Raw genomic sequence first — 16,529 nt, 5'->3', positions numbered from 1 at the left:
AGGATCTTACTCGTTAAAATATTTAAAGTGTCTCTAGCATCACTGTTACTAAATCTACTATATATAATTGGTTAGCAATGATGTGATTTTTTTTAATACAAAATCAATTACGCTGGACTAATATTTGTTAGTCTCTTATCTCATCAACGTGACTTGCCGCATCATCTCATCATCTGCATCCTCTCTATCCAGACCAAACCCAGATCAAGCCCTGCTGTTGGCCTAGAGTGCTCTGCCCCTCTTCTTCCCTTTCCACTTGCCATATCGCCCGTTTTGCTTATTTTTTCAATTTTTAATGGTTTTCGTTCTCATACTTGGAAATTACCCGATCTGGTGTCTTACGGTGCCCAAAGTTCAACAACCACTGTGCCATTGCGCAAACATTGGCAGCCAATCCATCAGAATCAGGGAGAAGTGTGTCACAGTCCCTGAATATTCAAGGACATGGGTTATGGGCCTTGGGCCAGTTTTATTTACAATTTCAATTCAGCATGTATCTGGACTACAAGATAGCTAATGGGCCTTGGGCCTTAGTTTTATTTCCCTGTATGTTTTTAGTGTTAGCTTGGGTCCATGTAGGATCATCTCCTTTATATATGAGCCAAGGACTCTAGGGTTTAGGCATCCAGAAAGTTATTGAATATTCTATTTTCTATTTCTTATCATCTTCTTCCTTCTTTTCTTCAATGGAGGTGCTCTCCTCGAAGTGAGCTATTTTTGTATATTTTTCTTTTAAGTGATAGATGTGTGTTACAAGTGGTATCTAGAGCCTACGATCTTGCCATGGACTTGAGTAATGGAGAACTCCAAATATGTTTTCAGAATTATCATCGTGCCCTCAACGATGAATCCTATAGAAATTTTGGAGAAAGAGTTCTTACAGTGAAATGTTCAAACAGACAAAATTTAAAAATTTTGGTTGAACCTTCCTTCACCATTTACTACGTGAAGCTGAACATCGAATACGTGTATGGAAGAAATATTTATCCGTTGGAGCAACAAACAATAACGGATGGAGAGGTTGTTCTGGAAAATGAGGTTATGTTGATGGAGACTACGATACTTGAAAATGGGTGTCTCTTTCTGGATACATGGAGTGAAGAATTTAGCTCAAACAAAAAATTAGAAGAATGGGAAGCAACTATTGATTCAACAGAGGAAATACAAAAATCGGCAGTGAAGGAAGACAAAAACGAGGTCCGATTGAAGGGGGAGAACGTTCCGTGTCTCTCGGTTTTCGGTAGTTCTTTGAAATCCTTAGTGGAGTCTCATGACCAAGCTGCAGAGGAAGAATTATTAACGGCAGTAAAGGGGGAAGAAATTGGTGCTCATCGAGAGGAGACCAAGGCAAGAGACCCAATGTTCAAGCTAGAAATAAGCTCTTGTGTGAACATAGGGCAGCACGATAGTGTTGAAATCAACAATCCTTCATATACGAGCCTCACTAGAATATCTGCTACTACCAATCAAATCTTCCCTGTAGAAGGTATTCCAAACGAAGGACCACACCTGGTTTGGCACCCTCCATGGGACGTCACCCACTCGCCTAGTAACCCAAAGAAACTCCAAACCCTAGCCGCAACACAACCTATAGGGGGGAATCGCGGGTGGCTGTACATCAGCAGACCCACACAAAAATGATGTTGTTTCGTGAAAAATTTCTAGATTCACCCTTTCTTGCTTTCAAATTCCGCATGGGTGAGAAACAGAGCCATTTATTCAAAGCTGTTGGTAACGAAACAGGAGGAAAGCCTCATCGCTTAACCTGGATGAAAATGAAAATGGCAAACGCTGGTTTGGAAGATCTGGCTGTAGCAACTTCTCTTGCCTCCATCTGGATGAGTGATTGCTGGGATGAAAAATTGAGGCACCGGATGATGGAATTGCAGTGGCGCGAAATATTGAGAGAATATGTGTTGAGGAAAATCGAGAAAATGGAACCCACTCCAGATTACGACCCACAAAATTTTGAGAATGAGACAAACCTGAGAGGGTACGTTGATATGCCAGGGCGAATTCGTGGTCCCCATGAAGCCTTCAATGATAGGCATGGTTATCCTGAAGGGCCTTTCATGCGGGGTCCTCCGATGCTTAGGCATCCTCCTCATCCTGCTTTGCTGGAGGAAGAGCTTGAAATGCAGCCCGTTGAGATTCGGAGGCTCTTAGGCGACAATAAGAGGCTAGTCGAAGACCGTAGGACTCTGCATCGAGAGGTTGGGGCTGCCAAGGAGGAGCTTCATCGCATGAACCTAATTATTGTCGACATTCGTGCAGTGCAAATTCAGAGCCTCACACAGGACACTTCAAGATTGAAAGCTGATAATCAACATAGTTCTCTTTCAAGAGCAGAGATTGATGGCATGCACCAGGAGCTTATGCATGCTAGAGCTACGCTTGATTATGAGAAGAAAGCAAACATTGAGGTGATTATGAGAGGTAAGAAGATTTCCGCTCATCTTTTGCTTGATATATTGCCACTAAGGGTTATTTTAGAGCCCTTTGATAGAGGAAAGGGGAAAGATATGGGGGAAACTCAATTGATGAACCAAATTTTTTTCGAAGATATGAATTTAAAGATTCCGCTGATACTAGAGATAATTTCGAAGGATTTAGGCTTATCTGTGCTTGAAGAATGCTATGAATTTCTCTACCTAGTAACAATTGCTTCTGAAGATGGAGCCTTGACATTGTATGAATCTAGAGGCAGGAAAGTGTTGGCTTCTCAAATATCTACTTTCTCAGACGATTCTCATCTAATGGAGATAGCTACAAAACTGGTGATGTTGATACTAAGCAAGCTGTCTTTGGATGTCATTGCTAATGACTACTTATTTGAGCTCTTGGTGATTGTGTCAACAATGGTGAGGTCATTTGTAGTATTGCAGAATTCCTTGAAATTTGAATTGCCCCACCTACTTTGTACCATCATCTCATTGAAATATTTGGCACCACTATATGATGCCCTTCATGTAATGCCAAATGGAAGTTGGTCATATTATATTCGTGATAGTATTGCGGCCATCCTACATAGTCGTGTTGCACCTGCAGAGAGGCTGGAGGCTCTTATGTTGGCTGAGACTATGATAACCAGACTTGGGGGGCAGTGGTTGCTTCGTCAAGTAAACTTGCCATATAAAGAAGATCTGGTAATCTCTAGTGGAGGGAAATTACTCTTACATTTGCAAGTTTTAGGAGATACGAAAATTGCCCATCAACTGCTTGATTTTTTTCTACTTATTGTCGTTATAGCTCCTGATGACGAGGTGAAAGCAATAAATGGAGACACATTATTGGGAGGAGACGATTTTGAGAATATGTTGTTGGAATACTTGAAGAGTGAATTTAAAATAATTGAGGAGGCAAAAGCAGTTCTTAGGCTTGCTCCAGTGAGGGTGACAAGCTTGGCATATGCTATTTTGTTTGCATATTCATCAAATTTCTTTACCAAGCAAGGGGCTACTATGAACAAAAAGGTTGTGCCAGGCTTTGAGAGAATTGGAACAGGGATGGTTTTATCTACAATTTTCATGAAAATTGCAGCTGTAGTTGAGACAATTCTGAAGGAAGTTGAGAATTTGTTAGCAAATGATGTTGGAAGGCTTCAAGAAGCAGATGCGGCTGCCAAGTTTGTGGAAGATGGCAAGGATGAGTTTGCAAAAGAGGTTTTTGAACAAATGTCCTCCCCATATGTTGTTTCTTTCAAGGTTATTTGCATGGGCCTTGTAAGACATGGTGTGAAAGATAGAAACTTTGATTGGATCACTGATGATGAGTTGGAAGTTAACAATTTCCAGTTGCAAAGCAAGTGTGGCAGCCAAACCGCACCTTGTGGACAAGGTGCTTCTATGGGGGATGGTTTGTCACAGTCCGTGAATATTCAAGGACATGGGCTATGGGCCTTGGGCCAGTTTCATTTACAATTTCAATTCAGCATGTATCTGGACTACAAGATAGCTAATGGGCCTTGGGCCTTAGTTTTATTTCCCTGTATGTTTTTAGTGTTAGCTTGGGCCCATGTAGGATCATCTCCTTTATATATGAGCCAAGGACTCTAGGGTTTAGGCATCCAGAAAGTTATTGAATATTCTATTTTCTATTTCTTATCATCTTCTTCCTTCTTTTTTTCAATGGAGGTGCTCCCCTCGAAGTGAGCTATTTTTATATATTTTTCTTTTAAGTGATAGAGGTGTGTTACAAAGTGCTGCCAAAAAATCAACGCCTGAGATCAAGGCACCATTGTGCCGAGTTGCAAAAGGCTTAGTGGTGTTAGATCTCCATGTTCCCCACGTGCCGGCACCGCCCCTAGCGAGCTTCTTTGGCCACCAGTGAGACTGACCATCCATAGCTCCGTATTCGTCTTTGATGTTCTTTCTCCTAACCAAGGAGCATCATGCTAAGGAAGTGGAATTTTTTCATCAACCAGCTGAAAACAACAAGATGCCATGTATCTCCAACCGCCACAGCTCCTGACTGGAAACGCGGTCTACCAGTTGGAGTACACAAAAACCGCAATGGCAGCTGCCTTTTAATAGGGGTGGGTAGAAATCAACTCTTTGATAGTCATCCACCCCTTTCTTATGTCTTGTAATCTTTGTTTAATATACATATACACACATACATAAAGCGTGCTTAGAGAAAAAAAAATTATTTATGAAAGAGTGCACTTCTTTTTACTGTAATCAATACCATGGTTATAATTTTTTTCTTGGGCGCCAACACCATGGTTCTGTATCATGTATACTTTATTACTTGTTATACAAGGTCCATAAAAGCTACCTAAACTATCTTGTATACTACATATAACGGCAGTAAATTCGAAACTATCTGGCTTAGGCAAAATAAAAATAAAAGAAAAAGAAGAGAGAGAGAGATCAAAACCATATTGTTGATTGGCCAGCACTATATTTAGCTCCTTTTGGGACTAATTGGAGGCAAATGTCCCACATACACCTATCCTATTGTGATGAACCCCCAACTTGCTGTAGATAGATGAAGAAATGATATTTTCTAAATGGAAAATGTTATCTTTACTTACAATTTTCGGCACATAACCATATGTGCTGACGAGCTAGCTATAAAAATGGTGAATATTTTGAAATTCAAATTAACAAAGAAAAAATTGATAAAATGGGGCTATCATTCAATACGTATATTGTCTGTAAAATTGTGAGTACTTATAACAATATTCTAGGTTATAGATTGCACAATACAACACAAACATTTCCATTGTAAGCTCCAAGCTGATGTGGAGCTTGTTATAAGATCACAAGTTCAAAACTACCCATTAGAGTTGGCTCAAGTGATAAGGACTTAGGTTTTTGGATATGCTCCTTGTGAGCCTTAAGATTCCAACCTTGAATACCGGCCCACATGTGAGGGGGTTTGTTGAGAAGTCACACACGGCTTAGAGACAAACTCATCCTGAATTTTATAAGGAGTTAATCCTACTCCTCCTATTAGGCATTTTATAGAGAGAAATATGTGTTTTTATATGGATATGAAATCACCACTTGTTCCAAAAGTTTAATCTGATGGAAAAATGTAGATTTTATTATTTATTTTATATCTTAACAACCCTCTCACTTGTGGGCCAAACTTCCCCTCAATGGGCGGCCCAACACATGGAATATTTAATTAAATGTGATAGAGTGTAGAGTCAAGATTTGAACTCAGGACCTCTACTCTGATACCATGTAGAAATTCATGGGCCTAACTCTTCTCATAAAACTGGTTTAACAAGAGATGATGTTTATTCCTTATAAACATACCCAAGATCTTGTCATGGGTAAGTAGTGTGGACTCTCATTCGTCCTGTGATAGGCTCTGATACCATGAACAAATTTACCACTTGTTCCAAAAGTTTAAACTGATGGAAATATGTAGATTTTATTATTTATTTTATATCTTTACAAAAGTGCTCTTTCAGTATTGAAGATCTCGCATGGTAGAGCTCCAATGGGATGTTGTGGGAGCATGAAGATGTTGGCAAAGCTGATTAATCCAATAAGCTATCTCTGGCATTGTAAGAGTTCCAGCATCAACATTTGGGAGGGGATCACCAGCTTGAGAGGAAAGGTTGCCACCAGATACACAGGGAGCATCAAATGGTTTAGCACCCACTATTCAAGCACGATGAACCATCTTTAAGATGTATTTACTTACGCAAAAGGATGTTAACCCATGGGCCATGGGCATTATAGGTTGTTTGAATTCCAAGAAAAAACCCAAGAGGTCCAAGAATTTTTTATGCAAGTTTAGCCTGTAATTTGTCTATGAGTATAACATTCAAATGAGCCCCTGCATGTTGCCATTTTCTACGTCATTCAACATAGATCAACAAAAAAATATGGACAGTCACTTGATGAAATGTAAAGAGAGAGTAGAAGTGTCTACTTGTGATCCAACAGGGCCCATATCAAGTAAACTGTACGAAAGCCCAATAAACCAGACTAGAGGTGCCTACTTATGGCCATGTACGTAACTCCTTATGGAGCCAACAAACATACTCAAGATTAATAGGATCAACGAGTCCTCTAGGATGCTTCATATACATTTCCTCATCTAATATGCCATGAAGGCATTGGAGACATTAAGAACCACTCACACAGTTATAAGTTTATTAACAGGACTAAAGGTCTTTGGAGAATTTGCACCACTGACCTTATAAAATCCCTTGGCTACAAGGTGTGTGCCTTGTATAAAACTATCAGTACCCTTTTGCTTCAGTTTCATTTATTTTGAATAATGGATTTATCTCCACACCTTGAAAAGGAATCTATCCAAAAAGAGTGAGGGAGATTGGATTGTGCAAGCATGGATAAGCCAACTCCCATGATGTGTTGATGTTTTGTTCAACTATTTCGTTTTTCGGGAAGTGGATGAGCATGTGTTAAACAATAAAAAATGCCACTAGATTCTAGGAAGGATCAAAATTTAGTGGAGAAAATTTCCCCAGCATTGTTAGATTGGAGTTGTTTAATAGTGCAACAAAATAAATTTTCCAACTAGAGTTTAAAATTGACAAAGCAAGGAATTCATCAATTTTATTGAAAATCGGGTACAACCATGTAAATCTAGAGTAGTCATCATCAAATATGACATAGTAGCAATGACTGCGCTGCTATAAGATGAAGTGGGTGAAATACATCCCAATGAATAAGTTCTGAAGGAAAAGATGACACTCTACCAGACTCTTGGAAAGGCAATTGTTTGGTTTTTCCAAGTTGACAAGAGAAACATACATGTTCCTTTTTTTTTTTTTTTTTATATGAAATTGGAACTTTCATTCATAGAAATGAGATCATAACAGATGTGTGATACAAGATGGGGGGGCTTCCTCCATATATACTCTCACGTCTGAACCAGAAAAAGACAGTGCATCTCTAGCTAAAGTGTGTGCCACTATGTTACAAGATCTGCCAACATGTTGGACAGACCATTGAACAAAAGATTGTAGAAGAACTTTGGCATCATTGAAAAAAGGCCTGCCTCTGACCATGACACATCTTCCTTTTGAAGAGCTGTGACTACCTGAAGTGAGTCACCTTCCAATATAACACTAGTGTGACCCAGTTGTAGTCCAAACTTGACTGTCTCGAGTGCACCAGTAGCTTCAGCCAGTAAGGGGTCTGGGAACAAAGCCACTTTGTATCTCATTGCAGCAGAGACCAGTCCCTTATCATCCCTTACCATGATGCCAATCCCCACCTGGCTGTTGGCTTTGTCCATAACTGCATCCCAGTTGATCTTGAGGGAATCCTGAGGAGGTGGGAACCACCTGTCACTTGCTGTGTTGCACTTGTTTTGTTGCTGTTGGGTGCCATGTTCCTTCAACCACAGGACCAACAAGAGAAACATATATGTTCCTGACTCATAGGACCAGCAAAAGGAAGATTTAAATGCATAAATGAAACTTTGTTAATGTCTAATAAGAAGGATGGCCCAAATGTGCATGCCACACGTAGAAGGATGTTTGAACACCAAAGAGAACTACTTGTGCTCGACACATATTGAGGGCGTGTTTTATTGATGTGAATGGGGGTAAAGCCCGCCTTCACTCAGTTTTTCTAGGATTGTAGTTTTCAATTTTGTTATCCTTGACAAAATAATGAGAACTAGTTAGAAAAAAGAAACAATCATTCTCTAAATAAGATTCTAGATTGGCCATGGCTAGAGGGACACCCCCATGCCCCCAACATCTCCCATTGGCTTATAGGTCGATATTCTCACTACACGGGCAAACACCCATTACGTTTTGTGGAATATTTGTATATTTGTATGCCCGGCATACGTGTACAAGTAGTTGGGTTGGAAAAGGTTAAGATACATGTCATAATTAGAAATATAAGTACCAGATAAAAATATTCAACTTTCGAAATAATAATAATAACTATCAGTCACGTTCATACCAATATTAAAAACATATTACAGACTGTTCATCGTCCAACATAAATATAACCACAAATGACTTTACAAAAATTAATATTAAATGGGGATAGACCCCGAATTCCTACATCTGAAGAAAGCCTACGGTCTCGATGAGCATATGACATGGTTCCAAATGTGTTCTCTCAAGTGTAGAGGTTTCAAGTTGTATCAAGGATAAAAGGATCATATTTTACAAAGACAAAGGAGTATTAAAACTAAGGTTTTGAATTTTGTACTGTACCGGCCGATACGACCGAAATATTTTGTTTATGTGACATAGCCGGTACAGAAAATGATATAGTTTCGTACCGGTCAGAATTTCGACCGTTTTGGCTTGTACTGACCAATATTTTGGCCTTTACTTTTTTTTTTTCATTTCTTTAAACTACAAGCTCAGTTTTTGACTCCCTAATTCAGACTAAACTATTTATAATTTATATATATATATATATATACTTTTTTCATGTAGAGACTATTATTTTGGAATATAATTTATATATATATAATTTATTCATATATAGACTATTTCAAAACGGTACCGGTATTGAAATATCTTGTTTCAATGCCTCGACCGAAACAGTCACTGGTACGGTATTCAAAACATTGATTAAAACAATCTTGAAAATGTTTTGTGAAATCTGATGGTATATGTACAAAGAATAGAAAAGGAAATTTTCTAAAAGATTGGTTGTGGAATTTTTAATTGTATGAAACTAGGCACTAAGCCAAGGAGAAACTATTTGTTGTGATTTATATGCAGGTGTAGGTTGCATGGATATACATAATTGTATGTAAATTGAAATGATGGAGTTTTGGATTCAACTTTGAGAATTAAAATGTAAGAAATATTGAAAACAAGAGAAACAAAATATGAAACTGAATGTAACCAAATGAAGTCAGAAAAATATTTAAGATTTCAAAGAGAAAGAAAATCTAAGAAGCAATTTATCGAACACTTGAGCTACAGATGAACCTCTTGTTCTTTCGGTTCTTAGTTAATTTTTTGTGGTGCTAATTCTCGACTATCAATCCAGTCAAGGCATTAATAATCGAAAGATGGAGAGTTTACGTTCAGATTTGTACCATTTCTTTAAAATCTTCACTGTATTGCCAGCTAAACCCACAATAGCATCTGACCGAAAGAAACCTTGATAAGTTTTCAAGCCTCTGTTATGCCTTACGTCTACAACAAAGCAAGAATAAGAGCTTCTTTCTAGTTTCAAATCAATTTTAGGCTTGCAACAGAGTAAAAATGGAGTTTAAACCAACATAAATTTCATTAATCTAAAACCTAAAACAAATCAAGCCTCATACCACAACCCAAGCTACAAAGTTAGCCTTCCATCCTCTTTTCAGAAATAAAACTCAGCAAAAGCAGAGCCATCACTCCCAGATGAAGTTCCTAGCCACATTTGATTTTTGTAATTTTTTTTTTTAGAGAAAGTCATTGCAAACTTTTCCTTCCTACTGCCAAGTACTCTACCAAAAGATATATGAAAACAGTAGCTAAAACCCATACACAAAAAATGCCTCCTCCTTCCTGACATGCACCTCTTCCAATCCCTCTAGCATAACCGAGTGTCTCCCCCTTCAGGACCACAGCATCATTTTTTGTTAGCTCCCTAAGCACACCGAGTGAATCCACTTTTAGGACCACAGAATCTCCTCTCCTAGCTCCCTTAGGCACACTGAGTGAATCCACCCAAAAGAGCATCAATTCATTTGGCATCTTATCTCCAGAAATGTCCTATAGCAAATAGGATCAAGTGCTTATCACTATTGTGGCTCAATAATGTAGGTGTCATGTGTATCCTTGTTACAACCAGCTGCATTATGAATCTTTTTGAGTGCAAAATATTAGGTATTATCAATTTAACTCAAATTCTATAATCTACTGCATAATTAAATGCTTAATTCATTTTTGGTTAAACAATTTATTCACTTAAGAACCTTTCATGCAGTTTTAACACTTTATCACACCCCTAACTAGCTTTTTGCTAGTCTCTAGCAAAAATCTATACCACAAGTCAAATTCATTAGCTTTAGAGCATTAGAGCTAATGTAAATCAGACATTAGTTCTCCATAGAAGTTTATACATTATCCAGCTAATCATCCAAGGGAAAGAATATGCAAAAAAAAAAAATGCTTAACCCTAAATGCGCAAGTGTGTGATCAGATTTCCAAGTTTGACTACCAATATCCATTTAAAAGGTTCCAACATCAGCATTTGATTAAGAAAGACCAATTGGTTTTACTCTAATTCAAAACTATTATAATGGCAGCTTTCACGCTATTATACTTTTAAAGACCTTTTTTTTTTTAATTGTTGGAACCCCAGTAATAGTTTGCATTTTCCATCACACACAACTTGATCCCTTGCTTGTCCCTTTTCTCATTTGTTTTCATGCTTTCATTCTTCCTTTTCATACTTATTTTTTTAAGGCATAATGGAGTTTCTTCCTAAGCCATTAGGATATGGTTAATGAAAGTTCCATATAGCTGCAATGTTGATCTTCAATGCCTGGTATAATAGTGTCAACTAAAATATTCTGAGTGTATGTGTATATCAGCAGTTAGTAGGTTTTAGCAAATCACCCTAGCCTAATCGACTAAAAATTGGATAAACTTCTATTTTGAGCTAAAATCTAGATCCTTAAATGCTAACGTAGCTCATAATTCCAATAGATCTTTTCACAAGTATAAAAGTTTGAAAATATTAGTTTAAAACTTGTTGAGTCACCAAAAAATCAGTTCCTTTCAAATGTTCTTGGACGTGCAATAAAAAGTATTTTATATAAAGCCTGATAGTACCAGAAAAACCATAAAAAAAAAAAAAACACTTCTGCTCCCACTCCAACTCGTAATGAGCATTATCCTCAATGAGTAAAGGCAAAAAGAATCAGGAAGGAAAAATGGAAGAGAGCTACCTGAATAAGCTGCAGGATAATGATAGTAAAAGGGAAAATAAAGATAAAACAAAAATCTGTGAAACAAAAGAAGTAAGCACAACAGAAAAAAAAATCAATAAAACAAAGAAAAGTACTAAGTAGCAACAGGGTAAGTAGGATCTTGCAAAAGACTAGTGGTGGCCTCAGGTGAAAATTGTTTCAGAAAAAGGTTTGAGTCTTTGGCTATTTACTTTGAAAGCATTTCCATTTTGAGGATTGACAACCTCAACAACACCATGAGGAAAGACTGTTTTAATCAGATAAGGGCCACTCCATCGGGATCTTCACTTGCCAAGAAACAAATGAAGTCGAGAATTGTAGAGTAAACTTGCTGATTACATTCAAATGATTTTCGTTGAATGTGCTTATCATGTAAAGGCTTCATGCGTTCCTTGGACAGCTTAGAGTTATTGTAAGAATCCTTCTTAAGTTCCTCAAATTTAGAAAAGTGTAACTTCCTTAAAGATCCAGCCTGGTCAAGATCAAAATTAAATTTCTTGATGGCTCAAAAAACACGGTGTTCAAGTTCAACAGGAAATGACAGGCCTTACCATAGACTAACTGATAAGGGGACATACCAATAATGGTTTTATATGTAGTCCTATAAGCCCATAATGCATCGGGTAATCTCAAAGTCCAATCCTTACAGTTGGGATTCATAGTTTTTTCCAAAATAATCTTAATTTCCCTATTAGCAAGTTCAGCTTTACCATTTGTTTGAGGATGATATGGGATAGAAACCTTATGGTGAATACCATACTTGTGTAAGAGGGCAGCAAAGGGTTTGTTTAGAAAATGGTTGCCATTGTCATTTATGATAGCTTTAGATGCCAAAACAAGAGAAAATATTTTCTTTTAAAAACTTAAGCACAACTTGATGGTCATTTGTTTTGTAAGGAATAGTTTCGACCCATTTAGACGCGTAGTCAATAGCAACTATAATGCATAAATGACCAAAAGAAGGAGGAAAGGGCCCCATAAAGTCAATGCCCCAACAATAAAATACTTTTAGCACCAAAACAGGTTGTAGAGGCATCATGTTTCTTTTAGTTATTCTATTCAATTTCTGACATGGTTCACAAGATTTACAAAAAATATATGCATCCTTAAACATGGTATGCCAATACAAACCACGTTGCAAAATTTTAACTACCGTCTTATGAGAAAAAAAATGGCCACTACATGCCTCGATATGACAAGCATTTAGCACAACAAAATATTTGATCATTTGGGACACTTTTTCGAATGATTTGATTTGAGCAGTATTTAAATTTTGGTCAAATTTAACTTGCTATGAGAATGACCACTGGTATACGTCAACCAGTGGTCATTCTCATAGGAATCAACTCATCATGATCATTTTTCATAACTGTCAACCCAGATGTTTTTGGACTCACCCACTTACTGTCCGATATAGGATAAATGATACCAACATCAAGCAAAAAAAAAAAAAAAAAAGATACCAACATCAAGCAATTTCAATACTTCAATTTTAACAACTTCTTTCATGGTAGGGTTCAATTACCTTTGCATTTTCCTAGAAGTTTTTGCATTTTCTTCTAGATAAATCCTATGAGTACAAATTAGGGGGCTTATACCTTTGATATTTGCTATAGTCTAGCCAATAGCTCCCGTATGCTACTTCAATACTTCAACACTTCAACTAGCCTCCCCCTCTTGTGTTTCAGGGAACAAGGAAGAAACCACCACTTGAAAGGTGTTGTTGGGCCCCAGAAAAAACATATTTCAGATCTGTTGGCGGTGGTTTCAAGTCCAATTTTGAGATTTCATATGAAGAGGAGGGCCTCGATGCTACTGCTAGGGATGGGAGTTGCTCGAATTTTTACCTCTAGCATGTCTGCTTTTGATTTTCTATGAAAGAAACATTAAACTGGTCAGAATTGTTTCCAGAAAATTCACTAACAACCACTAAACCAGTTTCTAACTTAGCACACTATTTTTCTAAATAAGTTTCTTCATCAAGAATAGCCTCCAACAAATTTACTTCTTGAACCTCTTTCAAGTCATTTGCCTGCTTGCAAGTGTTAAAAATATTTAGTTCTAATGTCATGTTTTTGAAATTCAATTTCAAAACACCAGTTCTACAATTAATCAATGCATTAGATGTTGCAAGAAAATGTATTTCAAGGATTATTGGTGCTTGAAAAGAAGAAGAAATTGTCAAATGAACGTTAAGCACTACAAAATCCACCAGATAAAAGAATTTATCAACTTGAACTAAAACATCCTCAATAATACCCCTAGGCATCTTAATGGAACGATCATCTAATTGCAAAATGATTGAGATTGGTTTCAATTCTCCCAATCCTAATTGTTCATATATGGTATATAAGGAAGCAAATTCACACTTGAACTCGGGTCTAAAAGTGTTTGATCAATTTTTAAGCTACCTATTACACAAGCAATTGTGGGAGACCCCGGGTCTTTATACTTTGGTGGGGTGTTAACTTGTTCATTTAAGAAAGCCTTTTTTTGGACATTTAGTTTCCTTTTAATAGTGCACAAGTCCTTTAAGAACTTAGCATATGCATGAATTTGTTGAATGACATTTAACAAATGAAAGTTGATCCTAACTTGTTTAAAAATTTCCAAAATGTCAGAAAGATTTTAATCTTTATGCAAAGGGACAAGTCTTTGAGGGAAATGAGCTAGAACAGGGCAGAGATTTACCTTTACATCAGTCACATTTTCTCCACTAGCAATTTGAGTTGAGTTAGAAACCTTACCAGCCTTCTCTACCTTGTCTACCCCTTGAGCATGAATGTCTACCACTCGTCCAACTGAAGTTTGGATGGTTCCTCCAACCTGGGTTGTAAGTGTTAGAATAAGGCCTAACAAATGGTTTAGAAATCAAATTCACAGCACATGTTTGATCTAATAGCACCTCTTTAAATGCAGGGATAGTGGGGCATTCATTAGTAGAATGTCCTAACTCTTCACAAATTTCACATTTTTTATGCACTCTAGGAATAACTTGCACCTCATTAACCATTTTCATTTTAATGGAATCAGTTTTTTTAGATAGCAATGCTATTCTAGTAGGCATATCATCATCCTCTTTAAAATTAAACTTGCCACCACTAGACTCAACACCCTTAGATCTGTCATAAGCAGCAGCAGTATCCCAAGATTGGGCATTCTCAGCCAAATAATCAAAATATTCGAATGCTTCTTCAGGTTCTTTATTGAAAAACTCCCCATTGCACATGGTTTCAACAAACTGACACATTTTGGGTGGCAAACTCTCATAGAAAAAACTAATCACATGCCAATGCTCATAACCATGATGTGGACATGAATTAAATAGATCTTTGAACCTTTCCCAGCATTGATAAAAAGTTTCAGAATCTTTTTGAAAAAAAATCATGATCTGTCTTTTCAAAACATTTGTCCTATGTATTGGAAGAAAAATTTCAAAAACTCTGTTTGCATCTCCTGCCAAGTGCCTATGGATCGAGATCTAAGTGAGTTCAACCATGTTTTAGCTTTAGCTTTTAAAGAAAATGGGAACAACTTAAGCCTAATGACTTCTTCTATGCATGTACGATCCAAAAATGTAGAACATACTTCCTCAAATTCCTTGATATGTAAATAAGGATTTCTAGACTCCATACTATGAAAATGTGGAAGCAGAGGTATCATGCAGAGTTTGAAATTGAAATTGTTAACATTTTGAGGTTGGATGATGCATGAAGGTGCAATGGTTTAAACAGGGTGTAGGTATTCCCTAAGAGTCCTATTAGGATTCACAATCTCCTTCTCAGCATGCTCATTATCATCCATATTGCTTTAAGTTTCAGATGTGAACTTAAGAGATACAGATGCTAAATTAGATGTTGAATCAAAAGATGTTGAATTAGAGTGAGTGCTGTTAAGATTTCTAATAAGATGACCAGAATGATTTCGATCCCAACCAGACATATACAATAGTAAAAAAGATTTGTAAAATAAAGAGAACAATCAACTGAAAAAGAAAAGAAAAGTTTAGATATAATCAAACTGTGAAGAGGTTCACAACATTATAAACCTCAACTTTCTCAAACAAAATTGCTTCAATGAACACCAATTGTCCCCGACAACGGCGCCAAAAACTTGACGTAGTTTCAAATGTGTTCTCCCAACTGTAGAAGTGTCATGTTGTATCAAGGAAAAATCCAGGATTGTATTCCATAGTGACAAAGGAGTATTAAAACAATCTTGAAAATGCTATGTCAAATCTGATGGTAAATGTACAAAGAAAAGAAAAAGAAATTTTCTATAAGACTCGTGAAATTTTTAATTCTATGAAACTGGGCACTAAACCAAGGAGAAACTATTTGTTGTGATTTATATACAGGTGTAGGTTGTATGGATATACATAATTGTATGAAGATTAAAATGATGGAGTTTTGGATTCAACTTTAAGAATTAAAACGTAAGAAATATTGAAAACAAGAGAAACAAAATATGAAATTGAATGCAACCAAATGAAGTCAGAAAAACATTTAAGATTTCAAAGCGAAAGAAAATCTAAGAAGCAATTTATCGAACACTTGAGCTACGGATGAACCACTTTTTGATTTGGTTCTTAGTTAATTTTCCATAGTGTTGATTCTCAACTTTCAATCTAGTCAAGGAATTAATAATTGGAAGATGGAGAGTTCCCATTCAGATTTGCACCATTTCTTTAACATCTTCGTTGCATTGCTAGCCAAACCCACAATAGCATTTGATCGAAAGAAACCTTGATAAGTTTTCGAGCCTCTGTTGTGCCTTATGTCTACAACAGAGCAAGAATAAGAGCTTATTTCCAGTTTCAAATCAATTTCAAGCTTGCAATAGAGTAAAAATGGAGTTTAAACCAAAAGAAATTACATTAATCTAAAATCGAAAACAAATTAGGCCTCATCGTACAGCCCGAGCTATAAAGTTAGCCTTGCATCCTCTTTTCAGAAATAAAACTCAGCAAAAGTAGAGTCATCGCTCTCAGAAGAAGTTTCCAGCCACATATGATCTTTGTATTTTTATTTTTAGAGAAAATCGATGCAAACTTTTCCTTCCTACCAGCCAAGTTCTCCACCGAAAGATATATGAAAACGGCAACTAAAACTAAGACCCAAAAGATGCCTCCTCCTACCTGTCACGCACCTCTT

General features: G+C 36.9%; 1 non-coding gene across 1 annotated transcript; it reads left to right on the top strand.

Annotated features, from left to right (window-relative positions):
- The first annotated feature begins 14,675 nt into the window (after positions 1-14,675).
- Positions 14,676-14,782, top strand: LOC118348108. Its single transcript, XR_004801253.1, has one exon. It is a non-coding gene; the product is annotated as a small nucleolar RNA R71 (small nucleolar RNA).
- The last annotated feature ends 1,747 nt before the right edge of the window (positions 14,783-16,529 follow it).

This window comes from Juglans regia, chromosome 3 (assembly GCF_001411555.2).
Source record: "Juglans regia cultivar Chandler chromosome 3, Walnut 2.0, whole genome shotgun sequence".
Taxonomy (NCBI): Eukaryota; Viridiplantae; Streptophyta; class Magnoliopsida; order Fagales; family Juglandaceae; genus Juglans; species Juglans regia.
Note: the sequence above shows the minus strand (reverse complement) of the source record. Positions and strands in the feature narration are given on the sequence as shown.